Below are 25,488 nucleotides of genomic sequence, written 5' to 3'. Positions count from 1 at the left end.
GGGATGAAGCCCACTTGATCATGGTGGATAAGCTTTTTGATGTGTTGTTGAATCCGGTTTGCCAGTATTTTATTGAGGATTTTTGCATCGATGTTCATCAGGGATATTGGTCTAAAATTCTCTTTTTTTGTTGTGTCTCTGCCAGGCTTTGGTATCAGGATGATGGCGGCCTCATAAAATGAGTTAGGGAGGATTCCCTCTTTTTCTATTGATTGGAATAGTTTCAGAAGGAATGGTACCAGCTCCTCCTTGTACCTCTGGTAGAGTTCAGCTGTGAATCCATCTGGTCCTGGACTTTTTTTCGTTGGTAGGCTATTAATTATTGCCTCAATTTCAGAGCCTGCTATTGGTCTATTCAGGGATTCAACTTCTTCCTGGTTTAGTCTTGGGAGAGTGTAAGTGTCCAGGAAATTATCCATTTCTTCTAGATTTTCTAGTTTATTTGCGTAGAGGTGTTTATAGTATTCTCTGATGGTAGTTTGTATTTCTGTGGGGTCGGTGGTGATATCCCCTTTATCATTTTTTATTGTGTCTATTTGATTCTTCTCTCTTTTCTTCTTTATTAGTCTTGCTAGCGGTCTGTCAATTTTGTTGATCTTTTCAAAAAACCAACTCCTGGATTCATTGATTTTTTGGAGGGTTTTTTGTGTCTCTATCTCCTTCAGTTCTGCTCTGATCGCACTATTCACAATAGCAAAGACTTGGAATCAACCCAAATGTCCATCAGTGACAGACTGGATTAAGAAAATGTGGCACATATACACCATGGAATACTATGCAGCCATAAAAAAGGATGAGTTTGTGTCCTTTGTTCCTTTGTAGGGACATGGATGCAGCTGGAAACCATCATTCTTAGCAAACTATCACAAGAACAGAAAACCAAACACCGCATGTTCTCACTCATAGGTGGGAACTGAACAATGAGATCACTTGGACTCGGGAAGGGGAACATCACACACCGGGGCCTATCATGGGGAGAGGGGAGGCGGGAGGGATTGCACTGGGAGTTATACCTGATGTAAATGACGAGTTGATGGGTGCTGACGTGTTGATGGGTGCAGCACAGCAACATGGCACAAGTATATATATGTAACAAACCTGCACGTTATGCACATGTACCCTAGAACTTAAAGTGTAATAATAAGAAATAAAAAAATAAAAAATAAATAAATAAAAAAAAGAAAATTTGTTGTGATACCAACAGAATTATTCTCACCTGAGTGCCTATCTAAATAATAGTTGGGGACACCTCTATTTTTAGATTTTTTTTTTCTGATTTACATTGAAATATTAACTAACAGTAATGTAAAACCTTAGATTTCTTATAAAGGACATGGCTAACAAATTTGAGAATAATTGATATTATTTCACTATGATTATTCTAACTGACTACATTATAGTGAGATAGAAACAAATTTTTGAGGTTTATAAACTGTGAAATATTAAAAAATTACCTTCTCTAAGAGGCCTTCCTTGGGCAATGCATTTGTACAAATATTGTGGTTAAATTACAACATTTGTAAAAGAAATTATTGATATTAATTAATTAAATATGCATATCACATCTACTCCCATATTTATCTTTGGAACTGTCACTATTATGACTTAGTTAACAACAAGTTATAAGACGTGCTTTTTAAATTTTAAATGATGCTGCCAGACTATTTTCCCAGATGGCTGTATCAATTCACATTACCACGAGAATTGTGTAAAAGTAAGTTTTTACCCACATTATTGTTACATTTTATTGCACTCTTCCCTTTTTCATTAGGAGCGTACTAATATTTTTATCTGTGTACTGTGTTTTATACTGTAGTCTTTGTGATTGTTCCTCAAAACCTTTTAAGTTCTTGGCATTTCCCATTAATGCTTCTGGTAGCTTGAAGTATTACTGAATTTTGGATGCTTATCTCATAGATCTTCATTACCAGTCTTCCATTTTTATTGTTTGCCTGTTGCCTTCAACTGTTTTTCCATACCTCGTTAAATGAAGAGTTTAATACTTTGCATTCTACTTTATTCTATAGAATCCTACAAGAACTGGTTAATTTTTAATTGAGTTCCATCCTGAAAAGATCTGCCAGCTCTGTTATCTGATATAATTATATGATATTATCTTTTATGATCACTGTATTAGTCCGTTCTCACACTGCTATTAAGAAATACCCGAGACTGGGTAATTTATAAAGAAAAGAGGGCTAACTGACTCACAGTTCTGCATGGCTGCGGAGGCCTCAGGAAATTTACAATCATGGTAGAAGGCACCTCTTCACAGGGTGACAGGAGAGAGAATTAGGGCGGATCTGCGGAGGAAATCCTTTATCAAACCATCATCTGGTGAGAGCTCACTCACTATCATGAGAACAGTATGGGGGAAACCACCCCCATGATTCCATTATCTCCCCTTGATCCACCCTTAACACGTGGGGATCATCACAATTCAAAGTGAGATTTCAGTGGGGACACAGAACCAAACTATAGCAGTCACTATCAAAAAAATTGCTGGATACATACTTCAAAACATTTCTTGAAACTCCTAACGAGAAGCTACAAGGTTTTGCATGATTGACACTAACCCAGAAATAATCTAACAAATATCTGTTGGTTATAGATCTATCTATCTAGTTGCACTCATTTTGTTGTCTGTTATTGCTTATCATTGGCCTGGTAACAGTAAATTAAATTTCTTCTATGCTTTCCTATAACTGGTTTCTAAAAGATGTAAAATGTGTGGGTGGAAAGTATGAAATTTACATGAATAGAGATGAAACTGCATGCCAGATCTGAAATTCCCTTTAAGGAAAATAAAATTAGGGATAGATCTATAAGCACTAAGGACATTCTGACCTAAAGTTTTCAGAATTCTGGGTTCTACATTGTCATGATTTCAAATTGATGAAAATTGAGCCTTACTATCTTACAAAGCAGTATCCTTTCTATTTTAGTTTCGTATTTTCTTTGTTCTTTGATAGTAATTTTAGTTTTGTACTAATGATTGGTTAATAAAATTCTTTTAGTTGGTAAATATAAAGAAATTTTCATTGTAAAAAATAGTATTTAAGTATTTATACTCACAGAAAACAAGTAGGAGAGTGTTTTACTGCATCTTAACTTTCATGTAAACAGAGAATAGACATTTTCAGTCACCACATTCTCATGTATATCTAAAAAAAGAGCTTCAAGTGAATTTAGACAAATTTTGATGCATATAGAATGTTATTTAATCTTTACAACCTATTTGTCACCCATCAAGATGTAACTATGTGTAAGTGCATTAAGTAAATTTGTTTTTTACAGCTTAAAATTTGAAACTTTACTATAAGTTAGGGTTTCTCAACCTTGACAATATTTCTATTTTGTGCAAGATAATTCTTTGTTGCAGGGCTGGAGCATTGTCCTTTGCATGGTAAGATATTTTTCAGCATCACTAGCTTCGATCCACTAGTTGCTAGTAGCCTCCTGGCCATTCCACCATTATAACAACATAAATGTCTCAGGCATTGCAAATATCCCTTGGCCAGAAGGCAGGGGATTTTTCTCCAGTTGAACTCCACTATCATAAGTTAAGAAATGTTACTATTGATATTATTATGTAATATTATTTCTTATATCTTGGTACTTGTAGATTATATTTTTAATTATGTAAGGTCACAATCATTTTTATACACAATTAGAACATTCCAATATGTAATTATTAAGCACTGCACCTCATATTAACTGCCAGAGGTAAGAATAAATAAATATATTTCAATAGATAGAATACATTATAGAACATTTTAATAATCCTCTCAATGCATATCTGATAAGCATTATTTCACTTACATATTTCCATACTATGTGCGTCTCCTTTAACTATGAACAAATTAAAGTAATAGTTTATACAATCACTGGTCACTCATTATTGATAGTAAATATTTAGTGAGTCTAGAATATGTGTTAGATATGTTTCGTGACTTGTCATAGTCAAATGAGGTTGCTGCTCTCTATTATTTCACTATTCTGCATCTGCAAATTTATTAAACAAAGAGGGGTATCTTTTCTGCTGCATTCATTCTACATTTGAGTATCTGTCTCCATCAGAGTTCTATTTTAATATCTTGATTATTAATAATTTAAATAATGCTACATCTAAGTACACAGCAGTCGTCAGTCAATCCATAGTGACAAAAATAGTTCACACTTTATCAAAATAAGAGGCGAAGTGTTATATTATACTATAGGTAAATTGTGGCTGTTTTGATTCAGAGTAAGTGAACAATTCATAATGGATAGCAATTCTAAATTAATATCAACTTCATGTCCTTGCTTTGTTCTATGTCAAGTTCTTTCTCCTCATATTGAACAGAATTGCTTCTTTTTCATTACTTTACCTCTAAGAACTTTTGTTTCACCAACTTCTTTCTGTCTTTATCCAATTCATTCTGTTGTGACCAGAGCAGTTTACCCTTGGGTATTAGGTGATTATGTCATGCTCTTCAACAGAAAATTATCAGTGGCTCCCAGGTGTTAAATTTGGCTCAAAGCTGCCTCTATAAGTAATCTAACTTTATATGTAAACAAACTGCAAACCAACTTGAGAGAATATTCTTGTAACAGGTAACCAAGCCTCACCCAATCATAGCAGCCAAGCTTTCAGCCAATCACAGGCTACAAACTGCTTGAATAAGTTTCAATAAGGCAAACCCCTAGCTATAACCAATTAGGCTATTTCTATATGTCACTTACTTTTTCATCTACAAATATTGTCTGCCCATACTGCCAAGTGAAGCTCTCTTGAACATTTACTGTCTCAGGATACCACCCAATTCATGAGTTATTTCTTTTCTCTAATAAACTCTGCTAAATTGAATTTGTGTTAAGACTTTCTTTCAACCTAGGTGTCTACTATATAGACTTTCAGATTTGATTTTTTATAACTCCCAGTGTTCTTTGTAGACTGCACTGCTAGAACATACTAATAAGTTATATTTTAAAACAGCTTAAACACAGGCCATCTCATGAGTTAAATGGTATAATTTTTAAATAAAAGAATTAATTGAGATAATCTCATTCATTTGTACTTTGCAGATAACTCGTAAAATGTTTATAATTATTCTCTCCAAGTGATTAAACACATTACTCTCATATTCTATAGAAACAGAATTTTTAGGATGAAAGAAAAACTGCCTTAATCTTAGCTCTTCATGCATAATTCATTGTAGTCTTCTTTGCACATGTATCATATCCTCAAGTCAAATATCTGAAATTCCTGGGAAATTTCTTCTTGTTATTCCATGCTTTGGTCTTGATCTTCCTGATACCCTGCCTTTGCCCACTGCTTTATCTCAACATGTTGAATCTCACTGTTCATTCATGACCCAAATTAGACCTGTTCCTGATTGTTAAAACAGACTTCTCCCTCTTGTGCTCCAGTATAATCCTTTGTTCAGTTCTCTTAAATACTATGCACAGTCTTAAATATATTATAACTCAGCATTTTCATGCATCATCTAGATAGTAATCTTCTTAGTACAAAGAGCTTTTATGTATATTTTCATCCTCCTTACTACCCTACTCATAGTAAATGTTCAATAAATACCTTGTGCCTAAACAAGCAGCTTTACTTAACAATTGGATACTTTTATTTAAAGAGCAAAAATCAGAACAAATTTCATATAGTGTATTTTTTATATGTATTTTTTTATATAAAAGTATCTGTAAATGATTTTAAAAGAATCTAACAAAATGTTATAAAAGCGAACTTTATTTAAAAATAACATTATATGAAATCGTAATAATCTTCAAAAACTCTAAATAAAATTATACTGCTGTCTGTGGGAAGCTGATACCTCTTTTCTGTCTTGTCAATGCTCATGTCTTAAAAATTATATTTAACTTACTCTAGAAGTTTTACTTTTTAAAATCTCCACTGAAGGCAAATATATATTTAAACCGGGTTGTTGTTAGTTATACTAATAAGGCTTAATTATAAGAGAAGTAGCCCATTCTCATTAAAGGGTGGAAGTATAATGTTAAGGAAAATTACCAGAAACAAGGAGATACAAACAAAAGGATCTCTGTGTGTCTATTCAATGGTATTCTAGAGCATTGATAAACAGATCCATTCAAAGATTATTTAATTGTCCAGCAAAATTTAGCTTTGTTTGACTTGCTATTTATCACTGATTAGGGAACAGATAGTATGCAGTTGTTGATTTTAGTCTGTAGAGGTTCAAATAATTTCTTTCTGGTGGAAAACAAAACAAAACAAAAAAAATGAATCCAAGTTATTTATGGTTCTATTTCCCTGAGGTTTCTAACTGGTTCTTAATCTAACTTAATGATCTCCTTCCTGTATTCTTTCTTGAGTGACTAACTACTGCATTCTTCAAATGACCTTTGACTGCCAAGTTTTCCCATCCTTTTTGTTTCGATTTTGCAAATTATATTTTTACAACAAGTGCCTTTGTTAGAAGATTTTAAGAGTGTTTCAAATACACAGATACCCTAAGTATACTGGCCTGAAAATCGGACTGATGCTAGATTAACCTTGGTTGTAAATGATATTCTTGGAGAAAGCACTAAAAGACCATTATAAAAGGGTATTTGGTTCCTGAGAGGAATGTGGGTCAATTAATATTGATTGAACTAGGGAGGAGGAAGGGAGGTGATGGTGGGGTGGAGAGAATTAAGAAGAGAAGAGAATAGAGTTTATTTTGTAATGTTTACAGGGATAGATTCTGATAAAGTTAAACCTAAAATCAAAGAAGAAATCACCAAAGTTTGTGTGGTTTTAATTTGCTCATGGACTTTAGGTCGAACAGGAAAAATAATGAGATTCAAGAGATATAAAAACCCTCTTGCACCTCTCCTGTGGGAAGAAATAACTTGTAAATGTGAGACAAAAAATATTCATACTTAGAACATGTATCTGTTTACAGCTGTCACATTTAGGAGTATCTCACTTAAAAAGGAGAAAATATTTGTATTCTATTTAAGATTTTAAAGACATATTTTTACCCCACATTTGTGAAAGAAGTTTTATTTCTCAGGCAGTGTTGAATGCAAAGCAAGTTTAGCGTTTTAATACAAAACAATTTAGGGCTCTTATGAGCACAAATAACTGGGTGGGGGAAAGACAGCTAGAACTGAAAGATATCTAGCTGAACAATTTAGAGATCTTCTAACGGCTTAATGAAGCTTTAAAAAATCACCTCTGGGCTTAGAAATTCAAACCTAACACTTTATTTTTGGAGACTCATTAATGAATAAAGAACCACTTTACAGTTGTTTTGTCAGTAGTATGTGTTAAATGGTTTATTTAACTAGCTAATTCAGGCTCTGGATGGGGCATGGATATGGGAAAATTTACATTAGAAATAATCAGAAAAATCATATACTTCTGTGTACATAAATTTTTCATTAAACTGGTTCTTCTAAATAGGATCCCTGAGTAAATTAGCAGAGTGTTGTGTGGCATAGAACCACAGTCATGGTGCATGATAGCAACACTGAAGCAAGTCATTGGCTCATAGTCTCCATTCCCTATCTTCCGCTTTGAAATAGGAACAGGATACTCTCAGAACTACACAATTCAGGCACAATTAGCGATCATCAAGATAGAATCACATAAGATCTACTGGCACCATGCCAGATATTCAGGGCGTTTGCATATATCTCAAATTATTATGTACTTATGTTCCACTTAAAGTGTTTTTGAAGAAAAAAAAAAAAACCTAAGAACCCAGATGTGTTTATACATTTAATATGAAGAGTCTGTAATAATAGATATGCTCTGACTGGTGATTTTCTAAGCTGAGACAAATCACATTGAATTTTGAAACCAAATGATGTTGAAATAGCACACTATAATAGCTACTGAAGTTTAATATGGCGTGGTGTCTTGTAGATCTAGATAAGATAAAACTCATTTCTTACTATTTCTACCATAATATAAAAAGAAAAAAGATATTTATTAAAGACTTAAATCTATCTACTTTTTTCTAATAAAACCACTGTGAGTTTGGATCACAGTATAATCAAGCACATAGAAATAATACAATTACATAAAGAACCCTTCTATTCTTAAAAATGGTAATGGAGAACCAGCAGAACAGGACACTGAAAAGCACAAATTCAAGTTAGACAGTCTGTTTTAGAATTTCTGGTTCACTGCTTTTTAGTGTGTGTCTTTGCAAATTTTTGCTTCAATTTTGTCATCTGTAAGGTAGCAATAATATAAAGCACTCACACCATAGGGTTGTTGTGAGAAATAAATTAATATATGTATGCAAATATTTAGAACAGTGTGTGGCATATAGTTAGTTTTTTTAAAAAAAGTTTGATATAATTATTATTATTATTATGCAGTATGGAATGTTCATTGAGGGACACTGTATTTCAGTGTAAATAGGTCTTTGTTTTGTTTTCTCTCTCTCTCCCTCTATAGAGGTGGAGGAAAAAACATTCTTACAAAGTAAGCAGAACACTTCTGTGGCCCCAAATGTGTGAAGGTTTTTTCTTCACACACCAATCAATTCTCAAGTGGACATCGACTGGGTGTCGAGCAATTCAGTTCAGTTCTAACACTATTTACCTGCAGATGGTGTCAGACTTCATAGGCTGAGTATTCAGTCCCATGAGACTTCCCTCCATTTTCAGATGCCAGTTGCAAGCAGATAGTGATGTGCTTAACTGACTTGCTGGCCATAAGCTGGGGTTCATACGACCCCCTCTTTGAGTTCAGTTAATTTGCTAAAGCAGATCCCGGAACTTTGGTAAACTCTTTACTTACCTATACTGGTTTATTAATAAAAGATATAATAAAGAATACAGATGAACAGATAGATGAAGAGATACGTAGGGCAAGGTTTGAGGTGTTCCTGAGTCCAAGAACTCCCACAAAGTGGAATTGGGCACATCATTCTCTTTTTATATATAAAAAAGGATATGTTTGCCAACCTGGAAGCTCTTCAAACTCAAGTTCAGAAATGTTAATGGAGGCTTCATTGTGTAGGTGTGATTGATTATTAATTTCATTTCCAGCCCTTCTCCCTCTCCTAAGAATGGAGTGTGGGAATGAAAGTTCTAAGATTATAATCGTGGCTTTGTCTTTCTGGTGACCAGCTCCTATCTAGCAACCCACCAAGAATCATAACAAAAGATGCTTCTATCACCCAGGAAATCCCAAGGGATTTAGGAATTCTGTGTCAGGAACCAGGGTCAAAACTAAATATTAGAATAAGAGATTATTTTAGTACCCTTATCTTCTACAGAATTTGGAGTTCTGGCTCAGGAACTGGGACAGAGACCAAACATTAGAACAAAAGATTCTTCTATTGCTTTAGTCATTTAGGAAATTACAAAATTTGTAAGAGCTGTGATTCAGAAACTGTGGACAAAATCTAAAATATGTATTTCATAATATTATACACTCTTTCTTTTTTTTGACAGACTGAAAAATTCCCATCACCAGTATCCACTCTCTTTTTATTTATTTATTTAGATAGGGTCACACTCTCACACAGGCTGGAGTACAGTGGCATGATCTTGGCTCACTGCAACCTCCACCTCCCGGGTTCAAATAATTATCCTGTCTCAGCCTCCCAAGTAGCTGGGACTACAGGCACCCGCCACCACACTTGGCTAATTTTTGTACTTTTAATAGAGACAGGGTTTCACCATGTTGGCCAGGATGGTCTCGAACTCCTAACCTCAGGTGATCCAACCACCTCAGCCTGCCAAAGTGTTGGGATTACAGGCGTGAGCTACCGTGCCTGGCCCACTCTCTCTTTTTTAAATAAAAGAATGTCTTTTAAATAATAGAATGTTTTCCATGCCTACTCAAATTTTAGCAGGGAACAAGCTGGAGACTAATTTCTTTCAGATTCCTTTACAGAGAAGTAATGCATGAAGAAACTTTTAGGTAACTTTATTTAAGGCTTGCCCTCCTCTCATTATTTCCCTTTTCCTAGAGCTGGAATACAGATACGGTGTTGGTAAGTTAGTATCAACCATGCAAATAAAAGAAACATTAGGAGATTGTAGAAAAATATGATTGAAGAAAACTGTGACTCTCTAGACAATTTTGTGAATCTAAGCCATGCACTGACCCTTGAATAACCACCTATGTTTTGCTTGAAAATAAAGGAAAAATAGACTTTAATCTTGTTAGAGCATTTTGGGATCTTTCTTCCACAGCAACTTAGCCTATACCCTAGAAGAGCAAATCACCTCTCTTTGTCTCCATTTTTCTAGTAGAAGATTAAAGATAATTAGTTTACTTGTAGGGCTGTTATAGTTATCAAAAAGGAGTGCATAAGAAAAATGTTTAATATAGAAACTGATCTATTATGTTGTCTTACTTTTCTGATGTAAAAACATTCATATTATCATTGATTATTTGACACTGTATATAAAATATTTTGCTTAGGAGATTTCTTTTCTGTAGGCTTTTTAGTCTTTCCCAGGAAATCCCCCCAATAAGAATAAATGAAATTGGCAATTATATGATATGTAATATAATTTGTGTGAATTTTAAAGATTGTTTAGTCCATTTCTCATAAATGGTTCTTGAAAAAAATGTTTATGATTGAATTCGGCTTATGAAATTTTATAAATCCTTTACCCTCATTCTTTTGAAATTTGTAGTTCTCATTGTCATATTAACGTTTAGAAAATTTCTACAAAAATAAATCTGCTTTACTATTTGATACATTATGTGCTAAACACAATGTTTGACCTATGAACACATTTTTTAATGTAACACAAATTAATGTCACACAAGAGAGTATATTATTAGGAGCATGGTTTAAAATGAGATTATCTAGCCCAATGGACATCTGTTTATACGTGAAACCTTTTACTTGTCTGTTTGTCCGTTTTGACTAGGTAGGCAGTTGCAATGACATTTAGTGGGTAGAAACATTAACATACTGAAAGAGGGACATTGCTACACAACAATCTCCTCCCTCCAATCTCCACCTCCTAATTACTGTATCGTGTCCATTGAGATAGATGAATTTCTGGTCTACTCCTTTTAGGAATTTTGTGGACATTTGTGGGGCATATTATTGATAAAGGGCATGTGCTGGACCTTGAGCTTGAACCCAAATTGGACTCGTTATCTGGTCCTCTCTCAGGATCAGATTTTCTTATACAAAAGTTACCATACTGAGTAATGCATATGTCATAAGTAACTTCTAAGATTCCTCAAGATATTCCTCATGACATGAATTCACATTTTACAAAGTTATCTTATTCCCCCATTATGATTTTTCTTTTTTCCTTTTGATATATAATAATATTAATTGTGAGGACAGATATTAAATAAAAGTGGAACTGAAATAAAGTGAAGCAGAGAATATCAAATGTTATTCCATTGCCTGCCTACTGCTGGAGCTATTACAAGGCAAAATAATTCTCAATAATTCTCAGTATTTGCATATCTGTATTTTTTTGTTTTTGTTTGTTTGTTTGTTTTTAACTGGGCTGCTAATGGAGGTAGAGTGCGTAAGTTTGTCTATAGTGCTCCTAGTACTTGAATATTTAGTGCACTATCAACATGATAGGAATTCAGCATTCTTGAGGTTCAGGATTGATGGGCAGATAGTCTAAGAGGCCAAGGTATTCAGTGTTTAGGAAGAGTCTGAAGATCTGATAGTATTAAGAGGCTGCCAATGTATAACAAGACCTTGAAATCTCTCAACTAAGGACAAAGGTGGCAGCAGAAAACTTTTTACTGTTCTATTTGCCTGACATGCTTTTTATTCTGATTGCTTGCTGCAATTATTCTATTCTCATAGAATAAATATTCTATGAGAATTCTGTTCTCAAAGAATAGAATAATTCAGGTCTTGGTTAAATGTAATGTTGGAAAGGATTTCCACAAACATAGTCCCATGGGTACAATCTCATTCTCCCAACTCACTTTCTATGATAGTATTCTGTTTTATTTCTTCCTCACTTCATTCTATTTGTAACGTATTTGCTTAAGATAGTAACTAAATGTGTATTTTTGTCATTATCTGTCATACAGTAAGATAGCTCAATGGAAACGACCGTGTTCATTCCTTTCCACCAAAGTGAACAATGTCTCTTCAGTACATTGTTTTGAATGAATGAACATCTCATGTGATAAATTTATTTATAATATTAGTAAATTTGATAAACTATCTTATAATATTAACACTAATAACATCTTGGTGAATTCATCTCTTGCTATTTCATATTTGTTCAGGGGCTTTGCCTCTGAAGGTATAGAGGAAATGTTATGTAAATATTCTAATACCTATGTCCAAAATGTTCTATATCCTGATTCTTTGTTGTTATGTTCCTAAGGTAGAAGTGTGGACTATAGTCAGTGGTCAGGGGAGAGAGTGGGTTTGGAGCAGAAAGAGGAGAGAATATCAGCATTTAGCTATAACAATATTCATCAACCAGCAGAGATGTCAAGCAATAAAAGATTTTATCATCGTATTTCTAATTTTTCAGACATAATTCAAATTTATGTATACACTTGATTTTTACAAAGGAAACAAAATATCTTAAATATTTGTATCTAAGTTTTTCTTGAATTATGTGATTATAAACTTATATTAACATATATATGTAAAATTATTTCAGAAAACCTAGGATGGCAAATAATAACTTTGCAATAATTCCTCAGATAGCAATGACTTTGCTATGACTCAATGACAAAATGAAATGGCTTGTCTGATGAAGCATCATAGATTCTTCACCTTCCATAATGTTATATATGCCTGCAAGCTTGGTTCACCCCATCACCCTTCTCTCTACAACATAAAACCAACTGACAAGTAAAGGAATGATGCGCCTATAAAATGTCCCGAAACCCTGCTTATCATTATTAATAGCAAATGATTTCTTTTGAAATAAAAGGGGATGTCAGGCTATTATTGGCTATCCTTAAGTCTTTTTAGTTCTCTTCTAGAAAGATGGTTTTCAGGGCAGGTTATTAATTAAAGGGCTTGAGTATTTTTCCTTCCATAAAACATATCAGAGAAAATTTCTGTGAGCTATACTTCCTAAAATTATGAATTAGTGACACTTTTACACTGCTATCATTTATAAATCACAATTTCAGGTAATAATGCAATATCATAATTTTAAGCAAGGATTAAACATTAGTAATGAGGCCTGTAAAGTATTTAACTTTAATTGAGACTGTTCTTTTGACCTAGGGCCTCAAGCCATTTCAAAGTCAAAATGCATATCAGTTTTCTCTTGAGTTGTATGGATGAAAACATTTTATTATACAAAGTGGAAGGTTGGAGATGTACTGTTTTATCCCCAGTGAGGTACAAATTTGTCTAAAAATAACAATCACCAAAAGAACGGCACGGTTATGATACTGACAGATCACACCACTCAGCCTCAATCAATGGCCTCTGTAGCCCTTGGTAAATTTGCTTTTAGTGTCCTCACACTGCTCATTTGCCCATCTCAGTTGTAGATATGGGGTTCAAGTTTATTGTACATTATCTGCTAAACGACAACTCAGTTACTTGTTAGGTGGGAAAACTCAGGCCCTCATGAATTGCAGAAGGGACAGTGCAACTGGGAATGTGTAGGAAAAAAATTACAACATACAATTAAATTGCTTATTTTCCATTCTAAGACGTTTGGTTTTATTATTCAAAATCATAATCTTGCATTTCTGTCTTTGTCAAGTATCTGTCATTAGGGTAAAAGGAAAAATTAAATTCTTACAGATTCATTCATGACTCTTTCATTTGTAGAACCTCATGACAGAGGGACAAATTTTAACATAGAAAATGAGGTTTTGATTTAAGAGAAGAAGAAAAATCTGTCATATGTACTTTCTCTTACTATGAACATTTATTCTCATGTCCTCCTTTTTCATAATCTGTCATTATGTTGAATGTATGCTACTAAATGACACACCAAGAACTATTATAAAACTGACAACATTGGAATAAATAAATTATATTCCACAATATGAAGCTATTAAAGTATGTTAGAAAATAGTGTTCAACTAAATATAAGTGTATAATATATTACGGGGAATTTATGAAACTACAATATGTATACTAAGCGCATAAGTATCCATAAATTTCTTCAGTTAGAAAAGTAAAATAGTAAACATACTTATTGTAAAATGATAAACTGTAATTTTTGTATTCACGTAGCCATTAAGAACATTTGGATTTTTTCTTAGTTGGATAGGTTAAACATTGGAATGAAAAAAGTAGAAGTATAGATGGAAAGATTCAGTTATTTAAACTATTTATGAAATGGCTATTAAAGGGTTAAATCGTTTATTTAAATTATTATAAGAGTTATATAATGTGGAAGAAATCTAAATAAACCCGCAATGAAGAACACAAACAGCAAGACATTTCTTTTTTTGCTGAAAGAGAGATTTTAATGAAAAGATTTATGACAGAGGTCAGCAATGGAGAGATTGAGCTTTGTCCAGGAACACTATGCTTCATGACTCTACAAATAAGGGAAGTGTGTGTGGCAAAGTGTTTACAAGTAAAGATGTCACATTTGTTTTAAGTGTAGTGACAATTGCTACTCAAGCCTTTGGGTAAAAAGCACAGTCATTTACTCATTTATAAAAAACATACATAAAAGTAAAATGCAATTTAAAATCATTTTGGATAAAAACTACATTATACTAAGGTTATGATTATAATTTAAAAATCCAACAAACAAATTTACTGGAGATACACACATACATACATATTCTCTCATTTTAAATCTCAGAATAATCTGATTGACTTTGGAAAGCATTAATGTCATGCAAAGTTACTTTCAAAGGGATAATGTATTGAGTAAGCTTTCATTTTTGTATTTAGATATTAAGGAGACCTTATATTCCCCAGATGACAATTGCAGGGAGAGGTTTTTGGTAATGGAGGTGTCCACTTATGTCAGTCCTAGCTGAAATCTATGGCTCCACCTTATTACTCCATGGTTAATTCAGCCATTTCTCTTTAGTTCTAAGTACTGATTCCTAAGTATTATTGTTGTACTTCAGGCAGTCAGTTACTTTCCCAGTGCTGAATATGTTTATGCATTTAGTTTTACAAGACTGGATAATGTCTCAAACTCATTACCTTTATGTAGATAACTACACTCATAAGGTCTTCAAATCAATTAATGAATCAATCAAGAAATTTGCATCAAGTACTAATTATATGGTTGACATTCTGCTGAGCAAAACAGTTAAGGTAAGAATTGATGCAAAGAAGAAAGATTCACTTGATTTGCTTTTGCATTCTACGTACTATATGCCTTACTGCTTACAACAGATACCCAAGCAGTGCGTATGGTGATGGAGATACAGTGCTACTCACAAGAGACAAAATAATGAATAATAGAGCTTCCCTCTATTTAGGAATGCACATTCAGCAATTGAAACTAACAGCACATTTATAACTGTAGTAGCTAAATACAAGTATCATTATAATTGGACTATATACAGGGTTCTATGAAAATGTTTTGTGGAGAGACATTACTTATTCTATGAACATGGGGATACATATGATCTTATTAGGAGGAAAAAAGTGCTGCTTGAGTGTTGGGTAGGGGAGATAGAAGGTAGAGGAGAATTTATTGTAGGGAACAAACCATACTTTTTTTACAACTAATAATTTTACAATTATTTATTTACTTTCTACTATGCACCAGCCACTGGTCTAGGCACTAAGGACACAGCAATAAAGGGGAGAAGAATCCATGCCTTCATGGGAGTTACACTCTAGTCAGCAGATGTATTAGTCAGAGTTCTCTAGAAGGACAGAACTAATAGAATATATACATATGGGTATATATATCCATATATATCATACATACGGGGAGTTTATTAAGGAGTGTTAAACTCACATGATCTCAAGTTCACACAATAGGCCATCTGCAAGCTGAGGAGCAAGGAAGCCAGTCTTAGTACCAAAACTGAAGAAACTGAAGTCCTATGTTTGAGGGCAGGAAAGTATCCAGCATGGGAGAAAGATGTAGGCTGGGAGGCTAAGCTAGTCTAGGCTTTTCACGTTTTTTCTGCCTGCTTTATATCCTAGTCACACCGGCAGCTGATTAGATGGTGCCCACCCAGATTAAGGGTGGGTCTGCCTTTCCCATCCCACTGCCTCAAATGTTAATCTCCTTTGGAAACACTCTCACAGACACACCCAGGATCCAGACACACCCAGGATCAATTGCATCCTTCAATCCAGTTGACACTCAGTATTAACCATCACAGCAGATATGCATAAAAAATCAACTATACGCTTATGAAAGACCATGATAAACAGTGTAGTCAAAGACAAGATGACAAGGTACCATTAGAATGACTAAAAACAAGTGAGGGTGTAAGCTATGTGTGTATCTGGGGGAAAAATATTTCGGGCAGAAAGAACAGCTGAGCTCTCAGGTGGAAGAAGCTACAGGGTAAAAAGAAGTAGAAAAGGACTCAGACTGGAGTTGAGTGAGCTAGTGGAAAAGCAGAAGGAAATGAGATTAGAGAAATCATAGGGGATCAGACTATGCATGGCCTTTGAAGCCATTTTGAAGATTTTTTTTTTTTTTCAGAGTAAAAGACAAAAGAGAATCAGGAGACTCTGTGAAGTTCTGAGCAGAATAGAATCTTTATCTGACTTACACATTAATAGTTTTAGTCTAACTGCCCTGTCAGGCATAGGCTATGGTGAAAGGGAAAGGGATAAGGGCAAGGAGATTAATAAGAAGGTTATTCCAGGAATTCAGGAAAGATATGACTGTAGCTTTTATCAGAGTGATAGCGGTAGATGACAGATCTGATGAGATGAATGTAAAAACTTGAAGGTACAAGAGAATCTGACTTATATACAAATTTGAAAGAAGGCTTAAATATCTGGCTCCAATGCAACAAAAGAGAAGCTAGTAAAAGAGAAGGCTGCACAGAGTGACAAAGCTTACTTTATGAAGAGCTTTATAGGCCATGCTGAAGATTTTATGCTGAGGTTGCTGTGAACCCACTGATATCGGGGGGAGCCAGCCCCCAATATTTCAACATAGGTTATTTTCTATTTTCCCTAAGTATCAGTTGGTCTGAGAAATAAAGAGAAAGAGTACAAAAGAGAGAAATTTTACAGCTGGGCCTCCGGGGGTGACATCACCTATTGGTAGGTTCCGTGATGTCCACTTGAGCCGCAAAACCAGCAAGTTTTTATTAGGGATTTCAAAAGGGGAGGGGTGTACGAATAGGGAGTAAGTCACAGGGATCACATGCTTCAGAGGGCAATACAAGATCACAAAGCAGAAGGGGAAATTAGAATTACTGATGAGGTTCCATGTCCCCCTGGGCATGCATTGTCTTGATAAACATCTCAACAGGAAACAGGGTTGAGAGCAGACAACTGGTCTGACTAGAACTTCCCCTGTTAAGATATCATGCATGTATTATTTCACACATTTCATGGATCAGGAGTTCAAGCTTTGCTTTGCTGGTTCCTCTCTGATCAGGGTCTCACAGGGCTGAAATCAGAATGTTGCCCACACTTTGAATCTGGGGCTAGAGCTCTTCTACTCAACTCATTCAAGATGTTGCCAGAATTGAGTCCCTCAGAGTTTTAGGACTGAGGCCATTAACTCCCAGAGGCTCTCAGACTACTGCATCACTGTAGTTTATAACAGCTGCTTGTATCTACTTGGCCAGCAAGAGAGTATCTGTCTTTTAAAGGGCACCTGATTAGGTTAGGCCAATTCAAGATAATCTCTCTGCTATCATCCTATAGCAAACTGATGAAAAACAGAAATTACACATGCAAAATCCCCTCACCTTTGCCATATAATGTTATATCATGGAGTGGTATCTCATAGTTTTATCATATTTAAAAGAAAGATATAGGTGTCACACTCAAAGAGAAGAAAATTATACAAGGCATATACACTGGCAGTGGTAATCTTGGGGAACAACTTAGACTTCTGCTTACTTCATGGATAGATCTACCACTTATGCACTGGAGAAAATGCCATGGCCTTTCAATCATTCTGGTTTCTATTATTTTATAGAGAGTAGATAGGAGGGGAGTAGAAGGGAATATTAGACAAGTTAAAAGGCAATAGTTGAGACAGGCCTTAGATGTTAAAAATTATTTACAAGATCACTGAGACTTCACGAATAAAGAAAAGGAGCAGCATAAAAAAAAGGCCCCTAAGCTTCTGACGTGGCAACTAAGTGTTAGTTATTGTATGATCTAGACTGTGTATCATTTCATTTTTTTTTTTTTTTAAAGATGGTAGATTGGAGGCTTTGTTGGCATACCTCATCCACTTGGAAAGAGGAAAATAGTGTGTGGAGATTCACATTGTCTCAACAGAAAAAGCAAAAGAATCTCTGGATACTTTGAATGGTCTGATGGGCACCAGCCTCCACTGGGGATTCAGTGGAAAAGTGCAAGTCTTCAGAGCATGAAAGAGGGGGAGAGTCTACCTCCATGATACACATTCCCACTGGGGAACCTGGTGAACTGTCTGCCTCCGTGATACACATTCCCACTGGGGAACCTGGTGAACTGGGCCATGGGGGAGCTCCTCAAGCCTACCCAGTGCCGGATCTGACTTGGTGAGGGGAGGCGAGTCTGTGAGAAGAGGCTCTAGGGGATGTTTTGTGTGCACTGCCAGACCCTGGTGCCAATAAAAGGAAGCCATTTCCGATCCTAATGAATGGAGGACTTCACAGAAATCTGTCAGCCAACTAGAGCAGGGGTCATGGGTTGGGAAAGGCTTCTGACTGAGATTTGCAACCTAATCTCAAGCAGAGATGAAGCCCCGTGGCCAGAACTGAGAGGTGGTGCAGGTAGTGGGCTCTTGCTGTGGGTGAAGAAATTGGGCACCCCCATTTTGTGAACATGGACCAGTAGAAATGTGGTCTGGGAGCTGCAGGTTTTTTTTTGGTTTTTGTTTTTTTGCTTTTTGTTTTTCCCTAGGATGTGAGTCTTGTGATGTTGAGCACAAGTCACAAGATCTTAGTGTGGGCTGCTTGGGACTCCACTGGCTGCTTCAGCTTCTGCTAGCAGCAGTCCACTGGGTCAAGGTCATAGGAGTTGGGTGGCTGTCACTATTGCCTGCTGGAGTGTGGAGCTTGAGCTGCCCTTCTCTCTTTGTGCAGGCTCTTTCGGCAGTGAAGGTAGTTCTGCTTGTCCCCGGAGCACTTCATTCGCAGCCTAGAAGCCACCCTATTATTCCCCCTTGGGTCCAAGCTTGTGCTCACCATTGGAGAGCCTGAACACAGGCTCTTTGGACCCATTCCCACCCAGTTTGCTCCCCACCCTCTTTGTTGACAGAACATGGGACAGATAGCCTTGGGAGTTCCCTAGCCCTACCCATTGCCAGGGACATCAGAGCACTTCACCAGGTTAAGCACAAATCCCACCACCTCAGCTGGCTCTTTCCTGAAAGTGCCACCTACTGGCCAGTAGTTCAGTCTGCATATCCCATTACAACATTTGCAGACACAACTGCACAGTGCTCAGAGAGGAGACAAGCATTGTGTGACAGCAGCTACTACCATCCCCCAAAACACTCCACAGATTCAGGAAACACTGAGCCTGCTCACCCACCCAGTAGATTACTACTGCAACAGGATTTGGAGAAAGCTACCACACTGCTATCAGAGTACAGCAGCAGATAGTAGAGTTGAAGAGATGAATGTAAAAACTTGAAAGTACAAGAGAGTTTGACTTATATAAAAAATTGAAAGAAGGCTTAAATATCTGGCTGCAATACAACAACAGAGAAGCTAGTTAAGAGAGAAATAGTAAGAGAGAAGCTAGTAAGAGAGAAACAGAGTATGACCAAATAAATAGTAGAGAGTCGGCCGGGCGCGGTGGCTCACGCCTGTAATCCCAGCACTTTGGGAGGCCGAGGCGGGCGGATCAGAAGGTCAGGAGATCGAGACCACCGTGAAACCTCGTCTCTACTAAAAATACAAAAAATTAGCCGGGCGCGGTTGTGGGCGCCTGTAGTCCCAGCTACTCGGGAGGCTGAGGCAGGAGAATGGCGGGAACCCGGGAGGCGGAGCTTGCAGTGAGCTGAGATCCGGCCACTGCACTCCAGCCTGGGCGACAAAGCGAGACTCCGTCTCAAAAAAAAAAAAAAAAAAATAGTAGAGAGTCTATGTCACTCCTCTGCCACCTCCAACAGGGCTGGTGCTTGCACCCACCATTGGAGGACTGAGGGTGGGTCAGTCTGGCACAGCTCTACCCAGCTTTACCCCATCTCAGGCTGAAAGTAGAGTCCAGGCCACTGTGAAATTCATTGGCCTGAGGAGCCTAGCCCATGGCCTGAGGAGTCAGAAAGCTTCTCCAAGAAAACATAGATCTAACATATACCTTACTGTTACCACTGCAGCTAGCTCTCACTTGCAAGCACTACCTACTGGCCTAAATGTCAAAATGCACAGCCCAGTACAAAATCTATGGACTTAAATGCACAGTGGTTGGGAATGAGATGGGTTTCCTCAAGACTCTGCCTTCTTATGCATAGGTCTACTACACCATGACCACAATCAGCATTTGAGAAAACAACCATATCCAAGCTATCTATAACTTTAGTTAATAGATTCCAAGGAATTCATACAGAGACTTGGCCCCTTGAAAGTACCCAGAAGCAAAACCAAACATCCTTGCTCAACATACATTACAATCATACCCTCAAGGGAAAAAAACAAAAGTCTCATTCACACGAAAGTGAATTCAAAAATAGGAAGTGATAGCTTCTTCAAGTCAGAAAGAACTAGAATCTTGACAGTATGAAAAAGAGGGTGTTAGACAGTTATAAAGGATCACACTATCTCTCAGCAAGACATCCTCACCATATATATTCTTGAAATACCAGATAAAGAAATCGAAATATGGGTTGTAAGGAAGCTCAGTGAGATCTAAGAGAAGTTGAAAGCCAACACATATATAACAGAAAAATAATTGATAATATGAATGAAAAATTTACTAAACAGATACATATTTGAAAAGCAAACAATTTTGGAAATAAAAAAATTAATTGAAGGGATTACAAAATACAATTGAAAGCTTTAACATAGACTAGAACAAACAGAAGAGAGAATTTCAGAGCTTAAAGACATATATTTCAAATTAATTCAGTCGGGCAAAATCAAAGAAGAATTTTTGAAAATGAACAAAGCCTTTGAGAAATATGGGATTGTGTAAAGCATCCAAGCCTATGAGTCATGATATTTCTGAGGGAGAAGAAAAAGTGAAAAAGTTAGAAAATCTATTTGAGGGAATAATTTAGGAAAACTTCCCTGGTCTTGGTAGAGATTTAGACAAGAAGCTACTGGAAGGTACGTAGCAGGGAAAACTTCACCAAGGCATATAGTCATCAGACCATCTAAAGTAAATGTGGAAACAAATCCTAAAAGCAGCAAGAAAAAGTGTCTAATCAGCTATAAAGGAAATTAGACTTTAACAGCAGACTTCTCAGCAGAAACCTAAAAAGTCAGAAAAGATCGGGGTCCTATTTTCAGTCTTCTTAATCAGAAAAACTATCAGCCGTGAGTTTTGTATTCTGCTAAACTAGGCTTCATAATGGAAGGAAAATTAAAAATTTTTCCACACAAGTATATGCTAAGAAAATTCATCACCACTAGACCATCCTTATAAGAAATTCTCAGAGAGTTCTAAATCTGGAAATGGAAGGTTAATACCCAGCATCATAAAAACATGAAAGTATAAAACTCACATGTCTTATAAAGCAATTACACAATTGAGAATGCTAATCAATGAGGTAACAATTAATATTATGACAAAACAAAATCTCATATATCAATATTAACTTTGAATGTAAATCAACTAAATGTTCCACTGAAAAGTTATAGTTTGGTAGAATGGATAAAAAAAAGGTTCTAACCATACACTGTTTACAAGAAGCCCTCCTAACTGGTAATCAACATAGCACTGGTAGTCCTAATCAGAGCAATCAAGCAAGACAAAGAAATAAAAGGCATGCAAATTGAAAAAGAGTAAATCAAATTATCTCTGTTTGCTAAGGATATGATCTTATACCTAGAAAATCCCAAAGACTCTTCCAAAAGATTTTTAGATTTAATAAATGCCCTCAGTAAGGTTTCAGGACACAAAATCAATGATCAAATATCAGTAGCATTTCTATGTATGAATAATAATCAAACAGAGACCCAAACCAATAACTCAATCCCATCTACAACAGCTACAAACTAAAAAATCCCAAACACCTAGACATACATTTAACCAAGGATTTGAAATATGTCTACAAGGAGAACTACAAACACTGACAAAAAAATTGTAGACAATTTAGATAGATTATTTAAATTATCTAAAGTGTAGATAATTTAGAATTGTAGATAACTTCCAATCGTCACTCATAGATTGGAAGAATCAATATCATTATAATGAAAATACTGCCAAAATAAATGTGCAGATTGAATACACTTCCATCAAATTATTAGCATCATTGTTCACAGAATTACAAAATAATTCAAAAATTCATATAAAACCAAAAGCGCTCAAATAGTCAAGGCAATTCTTAGCAAAGTGAACAAATCTGGAGACACAACATTACCTGACTTCACACTGTAATACAAGGCTATAACCAAAGCAGTATAATTCTGATACAAAACAGACACATAGATTAATGGAACAAAATAATGAACTCAGAAATAAAGTCACATACCTACAACAAACTGATCTTTAACAAAGTCAATACAAATATTCACTAAGAAAAAGACACCTTATAAATTGAATGATGCTAAGAAAACTGGATAGTCATATGTAAAAGAATCAAACTGGACCTTTCGTTCTCACCATATACAAAAATTAAGTCAACATTGTTTAAAGACTTAAATCAACTTAAGGCCCCCAAACTATTAATATCTTGGAAGAAAACCTAGGAAAATCTCTTCTGGACATTGGCCTGGGCAAATAATTTATGATGAAGCCTCAAATCAGAATTAAACAAAAAAATAGACAAATAGGACTTAAATAAACTAAAAAGCTTTTGCACTGCAAAACAATCAACAGAGTAATAGTACCGCATGCAGAATGAGAGAGAATATTTGCAACCTATGCAAATATTCTAACATTCAGAATCTAACATTCAGAATCTACAAGAAACCCAAACAGGTCAACAAGATAAAAACATATAAACTCACTAAAAAAAGCAGAAAAATGTTTATAATTTGATGTTCATTGTATGTTGACTAGATAACATTCTTAAATATATTGAGCTAAATAAAATACATTTGTTAAATTAATTTCACCCATATTTTTCTAGTTTTATTGTGGTTACTAGAAAATTTTAAATTACAGGTGGGGCTCATATAATATTTAAATTTGACAATGTGCTAATCTAAGGAAATAAACTTCATATTTTTGTTGCCTTTACAGTAGATTTCAGTTTTTAACTCTTGTAATGCTGTCATGACCCATTGTTTGCTTCACTTTAAGAATATAAATATAATTTTATTCATCTTGGAACATAATATTTTATTTCCTTTCCAGTCTCCTCAATTCATTCACCATGATGTGTGAGACATGCTGTATAATCATTCTTGCTTTATAAATCTCCAGGTAGTTCAGAAGTTGTATTGTGTAAAATGGGCATAACATACTAAAGTGTGAGTATTTCCACCCTTTCCACCCATTTTTCTTTACCTTCTGTGGTAATTTAAACTTTTTTTTTTTTTTTTCTATTCCTCCCATTGAATGATGGAGTGCAATTCTTTTTACCTTGAACTGCATTGATCTTAGCAACTTGCTTGACCAATAGAATGAGGCAGAAGTGACATTTTTGGGATTTTTGTAGTTAGGTTGTAAGAGGACTTGAGCTTTCTCTTGAATCTCTAGAAACGCTTGACCTTAAATTCCTGAATTGACTTCCCAGCTAGACAGAACAAATGAAGAGGCCCTGAGAAGCAAAGGATTTCAGCTCAGCTGAGTCTTCCAACCATTGCTGCTGGGGAATGACATATATGTAAGCAAAGTCTTCCTAGACCCTGCAGACTACACTAAACACTAGCAGAATATCACTGTGTAGCCTCCAGGTGGAAACTCGCAAAACTAAAGAATCACCCAGCCAAACCCTGTCTGAAATATTGGTCCACACAAGGTGTAATTAAGTAAATTATTGTTTCAATTCACTAAGTTTGGGGGTAGTTAATTATACAATAGAAAAGCAGAACATCGTTTTCTAAGGAGGATACTATTCTGCTCAGCTACTATGTTTCTATTTGCCTGGGCAGCCTAGTGGGTAGGCAAATAGAATGAGAGTAACTGAGAGACCTTATGTTTCTGTATGTGAGAAAAGATAGATGAGAAATAGAGGCAAAGACACGGAAGAAACAAGTACATCTGACAGAAAAGGCAGGCCAATGAACAAGGTTGAGTGAGAAGGGAAGATGGAGATCAGAGAGAGTTAAGAGGCTGCCATAATGGGTGGAACTTGGGTGAGAAGAGAAAATATTTAATTATATATATATATATATTTTTTTTTCTTTCCTTTCTTTTCTTTTCTTTTTTTTTTTTTTTTTGAGATGGAGTCTCGCTCTGTCGCCCAGTAGACTGGAGCACAGTGGCGCGATCTCGACTCACTGCAAGCTCTGCCTCCCGAGTTCACGCCATTCTCCTGCCTCAACCTCCTGGGTAGCTGTGACTACAGGTGCCCACCACCACGCCTGGCTAATTTTTTGTATTTTTAGTAGAGAGAAGGTTTCACCCTGTTAGCCAGGATGGTCTCAATTTCCTGAGCTCATGATCCACCTGCCTTGGCCTCCCAAAGTGCTGGAATTACAGGCGTGAGTCACCATGCCTAGCCTTAATAATATTTTTTAAGAAGGTATGATTTGTGATGTGTTACGTCATGTTCTCCTTAGTGTACTGACAAAACTTCAGTAAAGATTTCTATAGCTTTTCAGTACTTTTGAAAGAGGGCACTTTTTTATGTGGAAGATATGCTGAAACTAGATTTAACATGAGAGCAAGAAGACAGTTTTATTTGGGTTACATTTAATATCATAAGATAGGATAATAAATAATTGGAAACTCAAGCATTCTCACAGAACACAGAATTGTAAAATGATACTAGAATTTAGTCAGAACCTCTTTAAACAACTGTACTTACATTTAATTGAGTCACCAAAAGTGCCTAGCTTACTTAATGTCTTATATATAGTGGAAAATTTTCATACATATATGCATATATACACACATATGTACACATAGGTGTGTATATATACATATACATGTAAAATTATACATATATGTGTGTAATATGTAAACATTTATGTGTATATATGTGTAAAAATATATGCATATTTATGTATATATATGCATATCTATGTATACATACACATATATGTGAAAAGATACATACATATACATATTCATGTATATATAACATTTTAATATATGCAGACATTTGTGTTTAAATATGTACACTGAGTACATATAAACTTCAATTGCATTTAGTGTTTTCTTTGAAAAGTTTCTT

The sequence above is a fragment of the Theropithecus gelada genome, chromosome 11 (genome assembly GCF_003255815.1).
Source record: "Theropithecus gelada isolate Dixy chromosome 11, Tgel_1.0, whole genome shotgun sequence".
Taxonomy (NCBI): domain Eukaryota; kingdom Metazoa; phylum Chordata; class Mammalia; order Primates; family Cercopithecidae; genus Theropithecus; species Theropithecus gelada.
The sequence above is the reverse complement of the archived record's forward strand: the minus strand, read 5'-3'. Positions refer to the sequence as shown.